Raw genomic sequence first — 19,489 nt, forward strand, 5'->3', positions numbered from 1 at the left:
TCTCATTATGGTTTTGATTTGTGCTTTTCTGATTAGTGACTTTGAACATCTTTTCTGTCCTCTTTAAAAAGATGTCCATTATGGTCTTCTGCCCATATTTTAATTGGATTATTTGTTTTCTTGTGTGTGTTGAGTTGTGTAAGTTCTTGATATATCTTGAATATTATTCCCTTACCAGATATATCATTTGAAAATACCTTCTCCCATTCAGTAGGATGCCTTTTTGTTTTGTTTCTGGTTTCCTTTGCTGTGCAAAACTGTTTTATTTTGGTGTCATCCCAATAGTTTATTTTTGCTTTTGTTTCCCTTGCCTACAGAGACCTATCTAGAAAAATGTTAAGACTGGTGTCAGAGAAGTCACTGCCTGTGCTTTCTTTTAGGAGTTTATGGTTTCAGGCCTCATATTTAGTTGTTTAATACATTTTGAGTTTGTTTTTGTGGATGGTGTAAGAAAGTGGTCCAGTTTCATTCTTTTGCATGTAGCTTTCTGGTTTTCCTGACACCATTTATTAAGGGAACTGTCTTTTCCCCACTGTATATTCTTCCTTATCTCCTTTGTTTTAGATTAACTGACCACATAATTGTGGGTTTATTTCTGGGCTCTCTAATCTTTTCCATTCATCTCTGTGTCTATTTTTGTGCCAGTAACTAAAACAGTATGGTAATGAAGCTTTATATTATAACTGTTTAAAAAATATTTTCTTATTTTATTTTTTAAAAAATGCTTATTTTTATTTATTTATTTATTTATTTGGAAAAAGAGAGAGAGAGAGAGGAAAAGAGAGTGAGAGAGCAGGGGAGGGACAGAGAGGGAGAGAGAGAATCCCAAGCAGTCTCCACACTGTCAGCTTAGAGCCCAACACAAGGCTCAAACTCATGAACCATGATCTGACTCATGACCTGAGCAAAATTAAGAGTTGAATGCTTAACCAACTAAGCCATCCAGTCACCCAAAGATTTTGTTTTTTAAGTAATTTCTACAGTCAAAGTGGGGCTAACTTACAACTCCAAGATCAAGAGTCACATGCGCTAGTGACTGCTATCTATCTAGCTTTGTAGTATATCTTGAAATCTGAGATTGTGAGATCTCCAGCTTTGCTTTTTTTTTTTCCCAAGATTGTTTTTGATATTGCAGATCACTTGTGGTTCCATACAAATTTTAGTATTATATTTTCTAGTTCTGTGAACAATGCTGTTGGTATTTTGATAGGGATTGCATTAAATCTGTAGATTGCTTTGGGTAGTATGTCCATTTTAACAATATTTGTTTTTCCAATGCATGAACATCGAATATCTTTTCATTTGTTTGTGTCCCCTTCAGTTGCTTTCATTGATGTTTCATAGTTTTCAAAGTATAGGTCTTTCACCTCCCTAAGTTTATTTCTAGGTATTTTATTCTTTTTGGTACAATTATAAATGGAATTGTTTCCTTACTTTCTCTTTCTACTACTTTATTATACATATATAGAAACACAACCAATTTCTGTAAATTAATTTTGTCTCCTGCAACTTTACCGAATTCATCTATTACTTCTAATATTTGTTGTTGCTGTTGTTGTTGTTGTTGTTGTTAGTATTTAGGGTTATCTATGTGTAGTATCATGTCCTCTCCAAATAGTGACAGTTGAACTTCTTCCTTACCAGTTTGGACTCCTTTTATTTGTTTTTCTTGTCTGATTGCTGTGAATAGGACTTCCAGTACCATACTGAATAAAAGTGGTGAGGGTGGATGTCTGTGGCTTGTTCATGATCTTAGAGGAAAAGGTGTCAGTTTTTCACCACAGAGAGAGATGTTAACTATGGAGTTTTCATATATAGCCTTTATTATGTTGCGGTATGTTCCCTCTGTGTCCACTTTAAGAGTTTTTATCATAAACAGATGTTGAAATTTGTCAGATGCTTTTACTGCAATTATTAAGATGATCATATGATTTTTTATACTTCATTTTGTTGGTGTATTATATCACATTGGTTGATTTGTAAATACTGAACCATCCTTGCATCCTCCGAATAAATCCCATTCATTGTAGTGAATGACCTTTTAATGTATTGTTGAATGTAATTTGCTTCTATTTTGTTGAGGATTCTTGCTTCTATGTTCATCAGGGATATGGGCCTGTAGTTTTATTTTATTTTTTATTTTTTGTAATATCTTTCATTTTGGTATGGTAATACTGACTTTGCAGAATGTATTTGGAAGCTTTCTTCATCTTTCTATTTTTTGGTATACTTTGAGAAGAGTAAGTATTAACCTTTAATATTTGGTAGAACTTAGCTGTGAATCCATCTGATCCTGGACTTTATAGTTTGTTGGGAGTTTTTTGATTACTGATTCCATTTTGTTACTAGTAATTGGTCTGTTCAGATTTTTCTGTTTCTTCCTGATTCAGTTTTGGAAGATTGTATGTTTCTAGGAATTTATTTCTTGTAAGTTGTCCAATTTGTTCACATATACTTTTTTTGCAGTAGCCTCTTATAATTCTTTGTATTTCTAAGGTGTTGGTTGTTACTTCTTCATTTCTTTAAACATTTAAAAAATATTTATTTTTGAGAGATCATGAGTGGGGAAGGTGAAGAGAGAGAGGGGGACAGAGAATCTGAAGCAGGTTCTGCACTAACAACAATGATCGCAATGTGGGGCTCAAACTCCCAAACCATGAGACCATGACCTGAGCTGAAATCAGATACTCAACCAACTGAGCCAGCCAGGGACCGCTCTTAATTTCTGATTTTATTTGGGGCTCTCCCTTTTATTCTCAATGAGTCTGGCTAAAGGCCTATCAAATTTGTTTCTTATTTCAAAGAGCTAACTCTTGGTTTCAGCTTTATTGCTTTTTTAGTCTCTCTTTTATTTCTGCTCTGATAGTTATTATTTCCTGCCTTCTACTAACCCGGAGCTTTGTACTTCCTTTATTAGTTCCTTTCGGTGTAAGCTTAAGTTATTTTGGATTTTTCTTGCTTCTTGTGATAGACTTGTATTGCTATAAATTTCCCTCTTAGAACTGCTTTCACTTTCTCCCAAAGATTTTGGACTATTGTGTTTGACTTTAATTTGTCTGCATGTATTTTTTTTATTTCTTCATTGACTCCTTGACCCAGAGTAGCATGTTGTGTAGCTTCCATGTGTTTGTATGTTTTCCAGTTTTCTTCTTGATTGATTTCTACTTGGAAAAGATGCATAATATAATTTAATCTTAAATTTATTGAAACTCATTTTGTGGCCTAACATGATCTGTCCTGGAGAATGTTCCACGTATGCACTTACAGAAGGTGTATTCTAGGGGTGCCTCGCTGGCTCCGTTGGAAGAGCATGTGACTCCTGATCTTAGGGTTGTGAGTTCAAGCTCCACACTGAGTGTAGAAGTGACTTAGAAGATAATATCTTTTTTAAAAAATGAATGTGCAGTCTGTTGTTTTGGGATGGAATGGTCTGTATAAATTTGGTAAGTCTATCTGATCTTTTGTGTTGTGCAAAGATACTGTTTCCTTATTGATTTTTGGCCTGAATGATCTATTCATGGGGGCAGGTGGGGTGTTAAAGTCCCCTAGTATTATTGTATAATAATACTCCAATGTTGGGTGCATAGATGTTTACAATTGTTATATTCTCTTGCTGGATTGATCCCTTTACCATTATGTGACACCCTTCTTTGTCTTGTTGATCTTTGTTTTATTTATTTTTAATTTTTTAAAGTTTATTTTATTTCTGAGAGACAGAACATGAGCAGGGGAGGGGCATAGAGAGAGAGGGAGAGAGAGGGAGAACTCCAAGCAGGCTCTGCACTGTCAGCATGGAGCCTGTTGTGGGACTCAAACTCACGAATCGTGAGATCAGGACCTGTGCTGAAATCAAGAGTCAGATGCTTATCCGACTGAGTGACCCAGGTGCAACACTTGTTATTTCTTATCTTTTTGATGATAACCATTCTAAAATGATATCTCATTGTGGTTTTAATTTGCATTTCCCTGATGATTTGTGATGTTAGCCATCTGTATGTCTTTGAAAAAATGTCTATTTGGTTCTTCTGCCCATTTTTAGATCAGATTTTGGGTTTTTGCTATTGAGTATGAGTTCTTACATTTGCTTTGTATGAGTTCTTGATATATTTTGGTTATGTCTCTTTATCAGATCTATGCTTTGCAAATATTTTTCCCATTCCATAGTTTGGCTTTTCATTTTGTTGTTTTCCTTTGCTGTGCAGAAGCCTTTCAGTTTGATGTAGTCCTGCTTGTTTATTTTGCTTTTTATGTTAACTCACCAAGATTTGACACCAGAAGCTCATCACCAATACTAATGTCAAATAGCTGTCTGTTTTCTTGTAGGAGTTTTATGAGTTAATTTTAGTGTATGGTTTAATAGTTGTCTATTTCCTTTCTTTTGCATGTGAGTCTCCAGTTTTCCTAACACCATTTCTTGAAGAGACTCTCTTTCCCCCCATTATATGTTCTTGGCTTCTTTGTTGTAAATTAATTGACCTTATATGTGTGAGTGTATTTCTGGGCTCTCGATTCTGTTCTGTTGGTCTGTGTCTGTTTTTATGCCATATCATACTGTTTTGATTATTATAGCTTTATAATATAGTTTGAAATCAAGGAGAATGATGCCTTAGTTTTGCTCTTCTTTCTCAAGATTGCTTTAGCTATTTGGCATCTTTTGTGGTTCCATACAAATGTTAGGATTGCTTTTTCTATTTTTGTGAAACATGCCATTGGTATTTTGATAGGGATTGCATTGAGTCTATTGATTGCTTTCCATTCTTCCAGTCTGTGAGCATGGAATATCTTTCCATTTATTTGTATCATCTTCAATTTTTCACCAACATTGTATCATTTTCAGTACATAGGTCCTTTGCTTCCTTGGTTAAGTATTCCAAGAATTTTTTTTTCTTTAAGTTATTCATTTTGAGAGAGAGAGAGAAAGCATGTAGGGGAGGGGCAGAGAGAGAGAGAGTGTGTGTCCCAAGTAAACCCCACCCTGCCAACACAGAGCCCAACATGGGACTTGAACTCATGAACTGTGAGATCATAATGAGTTGAAGTCAGTCACTCAACTGACTGAGCCACCAGACACCCCAAGCATTTTATACTCTTTGATGAAACTATAAACGGGATGGTTTTCTTAATTTCTCTTTCCTCATTATTAGTGCATAGAAATGCAATAGATCTTTTTGTATTCATTTTGTATCCTGTAAATTTACTGATTTCAACTCTTCTAATATTATGTCATCTGCAAATAGTGACAATTTCACTTCTTCCTTTGCAATTTGGATGTCTTTTATTTCTTTGTCTTGCCTAATTGCTCTGGCTAGGAGTTCCAGTGCTGTATTGAACAAAAGAGCAAGACTGGGCATCTTTACCTTGTTCCTTATTTTACAGGAAAAGCTTTTAACTTTTCACCACTGAATATGATGTTAGCTGTGGGCTTGCCATATATGACCTTATTATGTGAAGGTACTTTGCTTCTAGATTTACTTTCTTGGGAAGTTTTATTATAAATGGATGTTAAATTCTGTCAAATGCCTTCCTGCATTTTGTGGCAGGTTTTGTTTGTTTTTTGTTTTTAATATATAAAGGGATCCTAATATAAAGGGATCCTAAGACCCTTTACTGCGAGGGTGCAGTTTCAAAAATCAGCCCAAGATTTCTCTGCCATCCCCTGACGGGAGATAAAATCCAAGCACCAATGAGGTTATTGTCACTTGTTCAGACCATTGTACTGAATATGTTCCCACAGGTCACAAAAGACATTCTTATTGCTAAACTAAGTGGCAATTTAAATATTCATAACCCTTGACTTTTTTGTTGCATATAAAACACATGGTTTAAGTTCTGCTTTTCTGTAGTGGGAGGAACACTTCTATGTGGGATTAGGAGATGGGCATGTGTATTGATCCTGCCACTGTTGGTGGTGGAGCATTGGTTAAATAACTCAACTTTTGAGGTTGATTTCTTATTTAAAATGAAGATAATGCCATCTTCATACGATTCAGAGGTTCTAATAAGTTAACACCTATGAAAGTACTTACTATATTGTAGAGCACCATAGAAATGAATTATACCTGAATTATTATACTATCTTGGTTCTCTCCTGACCACTCCCCCTTTTCTCTCTTATTATAATCATTTGGTAATATTCAAGACTTGATCATCTGCCTGTCTCCCATTACAACTTGTCTTTCAAATCATTCAAGATAATTAATTCAGCCTCAGGATTTTAAAGATCAACTTCTAAATCTGTTTTCAATTCTTTTTTCAATACTAATAAATACAATGAAACAATACTATCATAGAGTTGTGATGATGATTGAATGAAATAAGTTCAGGGACTCTGGTAAACAATATATTCAATAGAGGCTATTATTACGTTTTTATGTGCTTCCTGGAGATGATGGATGGATGGATGGATGGATGGATGGATGGATAGATTTTTAAAGTAGGTGTCACACCCAGTACAGAGCCCAATGTGGGGCTTGAACTCATGACCTTGAGATCAAGATTTGGATGCTTAACAGACTGAGCCACGAGATGTCTCCTGCTAATCTCTATATTTTTTAAAATTCTAATTCATTACATTAGTTTCAGTTGTATAATATAGTGATTCACCAATTCTATACATTACTCAGTGCTCATCATGGTAAGTGTACCCCCTTTTTTTAATGTTTATGTATTTTTGAGAGATAGAGAGACAGCACATGAGCAGGGGAGGGGCAGAGAAAGAGGGAGACAATGAATCTGAAGCAGGCTGCAGGCTCTGAGCTGTCAGCACAGAGCCCGACACGGGACTCAAACTCACAAACCAGGGGAACCTGAGCTAAAGTCAAACACTTAACCAACTGAGCCACCCAGGTGCCCCAAGTGTACCCTTTTTTTAAAAAGTTTATTTGAGAGAGAGAGGGAAAAGGGATCATTTGTGTGCACAGTGTAGGAGGGGCAGAGACAGAGAGACAGAGAGAATCCCAAGCAAAGCCCAATGTGGGGCTTGAACTCATGAACCATGAGATCATGACCTCAGCCGAAGTCAACAGTTGGACATTGAACTGATTGAACCACTCAAGGTGCCCCATGGCAAGCGAACTCTTAATCCCCTTCACCCATTTCACCCCCAACTTTCCCCTCTGGTAACCACCAGTTCTCTATATTTAAGAGTCTGTTTTTTGTTTCTTTTTGTAATTTGTTCATTTGTTTTCTTAAATTCCACATGAGTGAAATCATAGGGTATTTGTCTTTTTCTGACTGACTTACTTCACTTAACATTATGCCCTCTAGATCCATCTATCCATGGTTGCAAATGGCAAGATTTCATTCTTCTTATGGCCTAGCAATATTTGTGTGTGTGTGTGTGTGTGTGTGTGTGTGTGATTTGCAAACAATGCTGTTGTAAATAATTTGTAAATAAGGCTATTCTAAATACTGCTGCAATAAACATAGTGGTGCATATATCCTTTCAAATTAGTATTGTTTCTTTCTTTGGGTACTCAGTAGTGGAATTACTGGGCCATATGGTACTTCTATTTTTAACTTTTTGAGGAACTTCCATACTGTTTTCCATAGTGACTGCACTAGTTTGCATTCCCATCAACAGTGCATGAGGATTCCTTTCTCTCCATCTTCACCAACACTTATTTTAATTCTTGTGTTTTTGATTTTTGATTCTGATAGGTGCGAGGTGGTATCTCATGGTTTTGATTTGCATTTCCCTGATCAGTGATGTTGAGCATCTTTTCATGTGTCTGTTGGCCATCTGCATGTCTTCTTTGGAGAAATGTCTGTTTATGTCTTCTGTCCACTTATAAATAGATTATTTGTTTTTTGGGTATTGTACAAGTTATTGATATATTTTGGATATTTTCCCCTTATCAGATATCATTTGCAAATATCATCTCCCATTCAGTAGGTTGTCTTTTTGTTTTGTTGATTGTTTCCTTTGCTGTGCAGAAACATTTTACTTTGATGTAGTTCCAATAGTTTACTTTTGCTTTAGAATAGTTTCCCTTGCCTTAGAAGACACATTTAGAAAAATGTTACGATAACCAATGTCAGAGAAAATTTGCCTATGCTCTCTCCAACTTTTATAGTTTCAGGTATCACATTTAGGTCTTTAATCCAATTTGAGTTTATTTTTGTGTAGTGTAAGAAAGTGATCCAGTTTTATACTTTTGCATGCAGCTACCTGATTTTCTGAACACCATATGGAGAAGAGACTGTCTTTTCCCCCACTGTGTAGTCTTACCTCCTTTATTGTAGATTAATTGACCATTTCTGGGCTCTCTATTCTGTTCTGCTGATGGATGTGTCTGTTTTTGTGCCAATACCATACTGTTTTGATTACTGTAGCTTTGTAGTATATCTTGAAATCTGGGATTGTGATACCTCAAGTTTTGTTCTTTTTTAAGACTGCTTTCCTATTCAGGGTCTTTTGCGGTTCCATACAAATTTTAGTATTATATGTTCTAGTATCAACAATGCCGTTGGTATTTTGATAGAAATTGCAGTAAGTCTATAGATTGCTTTGGGTGGTATGGCCATTTTAACAATATTTGTTGTTCTCCCAATCCATAAGCATGAGGTGTCTTTCCATTTGTTGGTGTCATCTTTAGTTACTTTCATTGATATTTTATAGTTTCCAGAGTACAGGTCTTTCACCAGCTTGGTAGAGTTTATTCCTAGGCACTTCATTTTTGGTGTAATTGTAAATGGAATATTTTCTTTATTTCTATTTCTGCTACTTCATACTTAGTGTATAAAAATGCAACAGACTTCTGTATATTGATTTTGTATCCTGTGACCTTATTGAATTCAGTCATTGTTTCTAGTAGGTGTTTTTTTGTTGTTGTTTTTTTGGGGTTTTTTTTTGGTGGCATATGGACATTCACATTTAATCTCCAAAATACTATTCACCTGTCCTTCCCAAATTGTCTCCCTTTCCCAACTTATTTTTACAAGTGACACCACCATTCCCATCTTTCAAGCCTGAAAAATGGAGTCTTCTGATTTTTTTTTTTTTTTTACTTTTTATCATCTCTCTTTTAGTCTATTAATTCTGTAGGCATTTCTTGCAAAATACTCCTTATGCCCATTCCTTTTGCTCCTTATTGGCCCTTCTTTCCTAGTCCTTAGAACAACTCATGCTTGAATTACTGCAATTTGCAGCTGTTTTCCATGTGGGCCAGCCCTCCTTTATTGTCTATTTCTTAAACCATAGAGGGACCTTATGTCCCTTCTGAAAGTCAGTGGTTTGCTAGGTTTTGTAGTCTCAATGAACTTTGAAGGCCCTCTACGATCGAGCCCTATTCTAGCTATGCAACATCGTTTGTCATTCTTAATCTTTTTCCTATTTCTCCATTGTCCTAAGAACATATTGATCTAAACTTGTGTCTTCACCTTTGTTTTCTTTCTACCCCAATCTCATTCATAATTTAAGATGAAGCTCAAGCTTAAGGTAGTCTGTCTCCTTTTCTGAACTTCTAAAACCTGTTTCCTAAAATATAAACTGTGGTTATTTCCTGTCATAGGTATAAAAAGTATACTCTTTTTCCAAATGGATTCTACTTGAAGGTATTTTTATTTCTACTGTGGTCCCTATAGTCCAACACCTCAGCACAAAGTGGGAGTTTACTAGTACTTAGTAAACAAATTCTTCTCTCTTTTTTATATTAGAAAGTTTGGTAAAAGGGGCTCCTGGGTAGCTCAGTCGGTTAAGCGCACAACTTTGGCTCAGGTCATGATCTCACGGTCTTTGGGTTCGAGCCCTACATCGGGCTCTGTGCTGATAGCTCAGAGCGTGAAGCCTGTTTTGGATTCTGTGTCTCCCTTTGTCTCTGCCCCTCCCTTGCTCACTCTCTGTTTCTCTCTCTCAAAAATAAATAACATTAAAATTTAGGGGCTCCTGGGTGGCTCAGCCGGTTGGGTGTCCTACTTTGGCTCAGGTCATGATCTCAGGGTTCATGAGTTTGAGCCCCACATCAGGCTCGCTGCTGCCAGTCTGTCAGTGCAGAGTGTGCTTCAGGTCCTCTGTCCTCCTCCCTCTGTCCGTCCCTGGCTTCTGATTTCCCAAAAATAAAATGAATATTAAAAAATACATTTTAAAATTATCTATGATTCTATATATGCCTCTGCACTACTAGTTACAGCAGGCATACAGATGTCTTTTATGCAAGTTCTTAACTTACAGAGCAATGTCCTCTTCGACAATAGCTCACTACCTTTGAGATACTCCTATAGCATCTACAGATAAGAAGGACACTTATTAATGAAAATGATAGTGGAAAGATATCTTATTTTCAAAATTGTTTTCTAATGTTACCTTGTCACAAATACACTCTAGTCCATAAAAAAGCATTTTATTTTGCCTTTCATGTCATGGAAAGGGTGTGGAAAGTTTTGCTTGCAATACGCTGAGCTATTGACAAGGCTGTTGATGCTTTTGCAGATTGCCTCAAGGTGCTGGAAGTCACTTCAGAAACCATTAGCTGAGCTGAATAAGTTAAGATGTAAAAGAAGTACTTTCCTAAAAATTTAGCAGTTGGGGAAAGTCAGTAATGATCTGAGGAATTTTTTAAAAGTCCAAAGTAATTAATGCTAGAATAGTTACATTACCTCATTTTATTTTTCATTGGTGTTATTTAACTAGATGCTAGGACAATTTTGGACAGAGGAACTTAGCTACATGTTTAAATTAAAAAGATATATTGGTAGGAAAAAATCAAACAAACTACATAATGCAGTAATAATAGATTATGCAAAAAAGTTTAGTTTTGAAGATAACGTATTGACAAATTGGATTTTCTCATCAACACAATGCGTTTGTCCTCAGTTCTGAGAAACTTACAATAGACAACACTGTCATCTAACATTCTGCTAAGTAAACCCCATTAAATAATTATTGCTTAATGTTTGTGTCAAGCTATAGAAAACAGAATCTCTTCCTAATTTACATGCTTTTAAAAAATTAGGAAAAATAACTTTAAAAGGTCCTCCTTTGAGAGAGCATTCTTTTTCTTAATGGACTTATTTTTTAAATTTAATTCCGAGTTAACAAACAGTGTAATAATGATTTCAGAAATAGAATTTAGTGATTCATCACTTACATATGACACCCAGTGCTCATCCCAACAAGTGCTCTCCTTAATGCCCCTCGCCCATTTAGTCCATCCCCATACCCACCTCCCTTCCAGCAACCCTCAGTTTGTTCTCTATATTTAAGAGTCTCTTATGGTTTGCCTCCCTCTCTGTTTTTATATTATTTGTCCTTCCCTTCCCCGAAGTTCATCTGTTTTGTTTCTTAAATTCCACATAAGAGTGAAATCATATGGTACTTGTCTTTCTCTGAATGACTTATTTCACTTAGCATAATACATTCTAGTTCCATCCACGTTGTTGCAAATGGCAAGATTTCATTCTCTTTGATCGCTGACTAATATTCCATTGTGTATGTATGTGTGTATATACATACATACACACCACGTCTTCTTTATCCATTCATCAGTTGATGGACATTTGGGCTCTTTACATACTTTGGCTATTGTCAACAGAGCTGCTGTAAATTGGGGTACAGGTGGCCCTTTGAATCAGCACTCCTATATCTTTTGGATAAATACCTAGTAGTGCATTCACTGGGTCATAGGGTAGTTCTATTTTTAATTTTTTGAGGAACCTCCATACTGTCTTCCAGAGTGGCTGCACCAATTTGCATTCCCACCAGCAGTGCAAAGGGGCTCCCCTTTCTCTGTATTCTCACCAAAATCTGTTTTTTACTGAGTTGTTACTTTTAGCAATTTTGACAGGTGTGTGGTAGTATCTCATCATGGTTTTGATTTGTATTTCCCTTATGATAAGTGATGTTGACCATTTTTTTCCCTGTGTCTGTTAGCCATCTGGATATCTTTGGAAAAGTGCCTATTCATGTTTTTTGCCTATTTCCTCACTGGATTATTTTTGGGGGGGATATTGAGTTTGATAAGTTCTTTATAGATTTTGAACACTAACCCTTTATCAGATACGTCATTTGCAAATACCTTCTCCCATTCCGTCAGTTGCCCTTTAGTTTTGCTGATTGTTTCCTTCACTGTGCAGAAACCTTTTATCTTGATGAGGTCCCAATAGTCTTTTTTTGCTTTGGTTTCCCTTGCCTCCAGAGACATGTCAAGTAAGGAGTTGCTGTGGCTGAGGTCAAAGAGGTTTTTGCTTGTATTCTCCTCTAGGATTTTGATGGCTTGTTGTCTTCCATTTAGGTCTTTCATCCACTTCGGGTTTGTTTTTGTGTTTGGTGTAAGAAAGTGGTCCAGGTTCATTCTTCTCCATTTTGCTGTCTAGTTTTCCCGACACCATTTACTGTCTTTATTTCATTGGCTTTTCTTTCCAATTTTGTCAGATTAGTTGGCCATATGTTTGTGGGTCCATTTCAGAGTTTTTCATTCTGTTCCATTAATCTATGTGTCTGTTTTTGTGTCAGTACCATACTGTCTTGATGATTTATAGCTTTGTAATACAGTTTGAAGTCCGGAATTGTGAGGTCTCTAGCTTTAGTTTTCTTTTTCAGGATTGCTTTGGCTATTCGGGGTCTCTTGTGGTTCCATACAAATTTTAGAATTGTTTCTTCTAGCTCGGTGAAGAATGCTGGTGTTATTTTGATAGAGATTGCATGGAATATGTAGGTTGCTTTGGGTAGTATTATTACATTTTAACAATATTTGTTTTTCCAATCCATGAGCATGGACTGTTTTTCCATTTTTTGTGTTTTCTTCAATTTATTTCATAAGCTTTCTATAGTTTTCAGTGTATAGATTTTTCATCTCTTTGGTTGGGCTTATTTCTTGGTATTTTATGGTTTTGCTGCAGTTGTAAATGGGATCAGTTCCTTGATTTCTGTTTTGGTTGCTTTATTATTGACATATAGAAATGCAACTGATTTCTATACATTGATTTTATAACCTGTGACTTTGCTGAATTCATATATCAGTTCTAGCAGTTTTTTGGTGGAGTCTTTTGGGTTTTCCACATAGAGTATCATGTCGTCTGTGGAGAGTGAAAGTTTGACTCCTTCCTTGCTGATTTGGGTGCCTTTTACTTCTTTATGCTCTCTGATTACTGAGGCTAGAAATTCCAACACTGTGTTGAATAACAGTGGTGAGAGTAGACATCCATGTCGTGTTATTGACCTTAGGCCTAAAGCTCCCAGTTTTTCCCCATTGAGGATGATATCAGCTGTGAGTCTTTCATATATGGCCCTTAAGATCTTGAGGTATGATCCTTCTATCCTCAATTTCTTGAGGGTTTTTATCAAGAAAGTTTGCTGTATTACGTCAAATGCTTTTTCTGCATCGACTGAGAGGATCATTTGGTTCTTAACCTTTCTGTTAAAGTTGTGACATATCATATTGGTTGATTTGTGAATATTGAATAAGCCCTGCATCCTAGTAATAAACCCCACTTAATTGTGGTCAGTAATTCTTTTAATGTATTTTTGGATCTGGTTTGCTAGTATCTTGAGAATTTTTGCATCCATGTTCAGTAGGGAAATTGGCCTGTAGTTATCCTTTTCAGTAGGGTCTTTGTCTGTTTTTGGAAGAAAGGTAATGCTGGCCTTGTAGAATGAGTTTGGAAGTTTTCCTTCTATTCCTATTTTTTTGAACAGCTTCAAAAGAATAGTTGTTAACTCTTCTTTAAATGTTTGGTAGAATTCCCCTGGAAAGCCATCCGACACTGGACTCTTGTTTGTTGGGAGATTTTTGACGACTGATTCAATTTTTTTACTGGTTAGGGGTCTGTTCAAATTTTCTATTTCTTCCTGTTTCAATTTTGTTAGTTTATATGTTTCTAGGAATTTGTCCATTTCTTCCACATTGCTCAATATATTAACATATAACTGACTATAATATTCTCTTCTTATTGTTTGTATTTCTGCTGTGTTGGTTGTGATCTCTCCTCTTTCATTGTGATTTTATTTGAGTTTTTCCCTTTTTTTTTTTTTAGTCAACCTGGCTACAAATTTATCAATTTTGTTAATTCCCTCAAAGAACCAGCTCCTGGTTTCATTGATCTGTTTTACTGTTTTGGTTTGGTTTTTTTTTTAATTTTATTTTCAATACCAATGACTTCTGCTCTAATTTTATTATTTCCCTTCTTCTCCTGGTTTTGGGTTTTATTTGCTGTTCTTCTTCCAGGTCTTTTAGGTGTAAGGTTAGGTTGTGTATTTGAGAACTTTCTTCCTTCTTTACAAAGGCCTGGATTGCTATATACTTCCCTATTTTATGACCGCCTTTGCTGCAGCCCAGAGGTTTTTGGACTGTTGTGTTTTCATTTTTATACCTTCTATGTATTTTTTAAATTTTTTCTTAACGTTTTTTATTTATTTCTAGGAGAGAGAGAGAGACAGCATGAGCAGGGGAGGGTCAGAGAGAGAGGGAGTCACAGACTGAAACAGGCTCCAGGCTCTGAGCCGGCAGCCAGCACAGAGCCCGACGCGGGGCTCGAACCCACGAACCGCGAGATCATGACCTGAGCGAAAGTCGGACGCTTAACCGACTAAGCCACCCAGGCGCCCCCCTTCTATGTATTTTTTAATTTCCTCTTTCATTTCTTGGATAACCCATTCATTCATTAGTAAGATGTTCTTTAATCTCCAGGTATTCATGTTCTTTCCAAATTTTCTCTTGTAGTTGATTTTGAATTTCATAGCATTGTGGCATATTTGTGACAATATGCCAGGTATGATCTTGATCTTTTTGTACTTGTTGAGGGCTGATTTGTGACCCAGTATGTGATCTATTCTGGATAATGTTCCATGTGCACTCAAGAAGAATGTCTATTCTGCTTTAGGATGAAATGTTCTCAATATCTCTGTTAAGTCCATCCGGTTCAGTGTGTCATTCAAAGCCATTGTTTCCTTACTGATTTTCTGCTTAGATGACCTGTCCATTGCTATAAGTGGGGTGTTTAAGTCCCCTACTATTATGGTATTATTATCAATGTATTTCTTTATGCTTATGATTAATTGATTTATATATTTGGGTGTTCCCTGTTGGCATAAATATTTATAATTGTTAGATCTTCTTGGTGGATAGGTCCCTTAATGATAATGCCCTTCTTCATCTCTTGTTAAGTCTTTATTTTACAATCTAGTTTGTCTGATATAAAAATGACTACTCTAGCTTTCTTTTGATGACCATTAGCATGATAGATGGTTCTTGATACCCCTACTTTCAATCTGCAGGTGTCTTTATGTCTAAAATGAGTCTCAAAATGGGTCTTGTTTACTTATCCATTCTGATACCTTATGTATTTTGATTGGAGCATTTAGGTCCATTGACATTTAGAGTGAGTACTGAAAGATATCAATTTAGTGACATCATGTTTCCTGTAGAGTTGGTTTTTCTGGTGATGATCTCTGGTCTTTTCTAGTCTTTGTTGCTTTTGGTCTTTTTTGTTTTATTTTGTCTTTACTCAGAGAGCCTCCCTTAAAATTTCTTGCAGGGCTGGTTTAGTGGTCAGGAACTCCTTTAGTTTTTATCTGAGAAACTCTCTCTCTCCTTCTATTTTGAATGACAGTCTTGTTGGATAAAGAACTTTTGGTTGCATATTTTTCTGATTCAGCACGTTGAATATTTCCTGCTGCTCCTTTCTGGCCTGCCAAGTTTCTGTGGATAGGTCTGCTGTGAACCTGATCTGTCTTCCCTTATAGGTTAAGGACTTGCCCCCCGCCCGGTTTCTTTCATGATTCTATCCTTGTCTGTGTAGTTTGTGAATCTGACTATGATATGCCTTGGTGATGGTTGGGTTTTGTTGAATCTAACAGAAGTTCTCTGTGCTTCTTTGATTTTGATGTCTGTGTCATTCCCCAGATTAGGAAAGTTTTCTGCTATAATTTGCTCACACAAACCTTCTGTTCCTTGTTTTCTCTCTTCTTCTTCTGGGACTCTGTGTTTCAGATGTTATTCCTTTCTAATAAGTCACTGAGTTTTCTAAGTCTTGTATCATAATCTTTTGCCTTTGTTTCCCTCTTTTTTTTTTTCCTGCTTCATTATTCTCCATAATTTTATCTTATATATCGCCAATTCACTCCTCTGTTTTGTCCATCCTTGCCATTGTGGCATCCATTCCATTCAAGATTGTATCTCAGGTATAGCATTTTAAATTTTGGCCTGACTAGATTTTATTTATTTTATTTCTGCAGAAAGGGATCCTCTGGTGGCTTCTATACTTTTTTTTTTTTTTTTTAACACTAGGCAGTATTTTTATTATCATGGTTCTAAATTCTGGTTCAGGCATCTTGCTTATAACTGTGTTGATGAAGCCCCTGGTTGTCATTTCTTTCTATTCTTTCTTTTGGGGTAAATTCCTTTTGTCATTGTGGGGAGAAAAAAATTAAAGAAATATAAAATTAAAATTAAAAACAAAACAAAAAATCAAATAAAGGAAGTTAGGTTCTAGATGTGTTTTGGTATGCTTTTGAAAGAAGCTTGATAGAATAGAGAATAAAGGGAAAGAAAAAAAGAAAAAATTTAAAACTTAAAAAAACTTATAAAAAATAGAATAAAATGAAATAAAGAAAATGAAATAGAATAAAAATTAGAAAAAATAAAAAATAGGGAAAAAACTTTTTTTTACTTTTTCTGTATCCATGAAAAAGAAAGAAAAGAAAGAAAGAAACAATTTAAGCAAAAACAGAAGCAAAGAAAAGGAGTGAATAAATGAACCAGCCAACAGAATGAAACCGGAATGAAGTTACCAGTTTCCCCTAGAACTGTAACTATGAAGCACTCTATAGTCTGTACACTAAGCAGGTGGAGGATCTTGTGTAGGTCTTCTGGGGAATGTGGTTGGAAGGCACAGCTGGGCTTGGTGTAATGGCTCTGTTCTCCACTAAGTGGCGCTGCTTAGCCTCCTGGGGTGAATCAGCGTGGTTCGCATGTTGTGTGCGCATGCCTGAGCATGAGAGAGGTGGAAATGGCTCCACCCAGCTCCCTAGTCTCTGGCACAGGAACTTTGTGCCCTCAGCGACCTGTGATCAAGCACCCCTCCTTTGTCTCAGGCCTCTGACTGCTCCCCGCCTCTACCTGGTCCAAGCCCAAGCTTGCCAGGCAGCACCTCCTTCCAGAGTTTTATCTCAGACGGGGTTGTGTTTCAAAACCCTACACTTCAGAGACCCCTGTGGCTTAGACCCACTCTGACACTCTGGTGGAGGGTCTTGCTGAGCAATGGCCAGGTGCCAGCTTGGCCCAGAAATGTTTGTTAGATGGTGCAGCGGCAGAAGTTCAGAGATTATGGCAGCTCACAACATGTAGCCAGCGCCAGGTGTCATTGCACTCTAACGTTTTTGTCCCAACAGCAGCAAACATGGCTGCTCATCAGGGTTCACTGGGACCTTTGCCTGTGGGGAGGCTGTATGGACCTACCAAATGCACTCCAAGCAGGGGAACTACTTCTGTGTGGCACACGGACCCCTCAGGCTGCTCTGTCTGCTCCTGGGGGTTCACCCTGCTTCTTCACCAGAGCACTGCCAGGCCCTGAGGTTCAGAACTTCAGGCTCTGAGCTCCACTGTTTATAGAATCTTGGTGGTATCAAAACCCTCTCCTTTCTCCCGGCCAATGGCTTTGGGAACAGATTGTCGGAGGCCAGCTCCGGCAGGTCCAGGGGTCCCTCAAGGATGCACGGTGTCAGTGAGAGAGAGAGTGAGAGAGCCCCGAGATTCTTTCTGATCACCAGGCAGGCATCTCTGCCCTGACTGGGGCTCAACTTTATTTTATCATCAAGTGTTTGGGGGACGGCACAGAAGTGGCATTTGCCTTAGACAATGATTTCTGATAACAAACTTTTTTGATATGTAAGAATTTCCCAGAACATAGATATGTAGAAGACTCATGCATAACGTTTATCAATAGTGATTGAGGTAGGGGATTTAGATGCTTATCTTATGGGGAAGGAAGGCATCTTTAGCATACCAATGTTTTTAGCATAAAAGGGTGAAGTTACTTCTCTGTGAGCAGGGGTCAAACAGGTCTTTCAGGAGAACACCTTTGCTCCCATAATCACAAAAGAAGTTCCTCAATAGGTTCCTCCTCAGGGAGCAATCAGCATATTCAAGGCCAAAATAAGTCACTCCAAATACTTGATGACAAATGCCTTGGGGAGGGGGCAGCTAGTGCTCCAAGCAGAAACAATTGGGTGGGGGTGGATATCTGCCCTTAACTCTAAATTAGGCTCTTTGTCTTAAGGCCAGACTCAAGCCCTCTTTATTATGTAAGTCTTGGATCTGCAAGCCCCATAGGAAGAGCCTTTTGACAATCATCCACAATGCTTTCATCTGAAGTCTCTTTGGAAAAGGCAGGGATATGCTTTTCCTATGAGCAATCTGTGTGGGGAATATTGGCCTGATCTGGAATATTGTGAGGCCTGGTCAGTCCCAGCAGCCTAACTTCCAACATGAGCCAGTAGTAGCAGAAGGAGATTCCAGTTTTCGTTTCTCATGGCAGGAGCTGTGCAAACGCTACCATTTCCTCGCTGTGACTGTCATCCAGCAAGGCCAGTGCGGCTCCCGGCAACAGATTTCTTATTCAGTCTCCCCTGTGTTTTCACTCTTTCTCTCCAGCTACCTTCAGGGAAGTGCTTTTCTTGCCCTATCATGATGTGTTGCACTCTCCCCCTTTCTTTCTCTGTTTTCTCTCCACAAAAACCCCTCCCCTCCCTCTGCAGCTTTTCTCTCAGTCACTTCTCCATACCATGTACCTGCCAAGTTCTGTGGCTCAAGTTATGCACACTGTTGTATTAATCCTCAGATCAATTTCCTAGGGGTTCAAAATGGTTTGGTGCTGATCTAGCTGCATTTCAGGGACCAGACAAGCTCAGGGTCTCCATGCTGTTCCACCATCTTAACTCCTCCTTGGGAAAGCATTCTTTTGGTAGGGGCTGCAAAACCTAATGTAAGTGAATAAAGTAAACCACCCTTTATTTGACATAATGGACATGGTTAAAAATGCTTCCCAAATAACTGAGGTAATGATAAAACCGTGGCAACCATTTTGTTAAACACACTAGCTGAAGGAATGTTTTTACATGTAAAATTTAATGCAAAATAAAGAGCAAGGGAAGGCATGGAAGACCATGACCATGTACTAATGACTTCCTCTTTACAGAAAGCACTGGAAAAATTTGCATGTACATTTGATGATAAGGGATGCAACTCACTGACCCATTATTGAATAACAAAACCTTCTAGAGTGCTGTGACATATTTGAGAATTTATTTTACTATTAACAACATCTGATTTGGTGCTTTAGACTGTTACAATAGAATAAAACTATGTATATATTTTTATTGTAGGTTTCAATGTCACATGGCCTTTGTTATTTCAGAACTAGTAAATGCTTTAATTTTGAAACATTTTCACTGATTGTCTTTTTCAATGGCAATATATGGAATTGGCAACTCACCATTTACTTAAATGGTAGAATGCCTTTTCCAGAAAGTTCTGTATTTTAAATTTTGTGTGGG

Source organism: Crocuta crocuta, unplaced genomic scaffold (genome assembly GCF_008692635.1).
Source record: "Crocuta crocuta isolate KB4526 unplaced genomic scaffold, BGI_CrCroc_1.0 scaffold219, whole genome shotgun sequence".
NCBI lineage: Eukaryota > Metazoa > Chordata > Mammalia > Carnivora > Hyaenidae > Crocuta > Crocuta crocuta.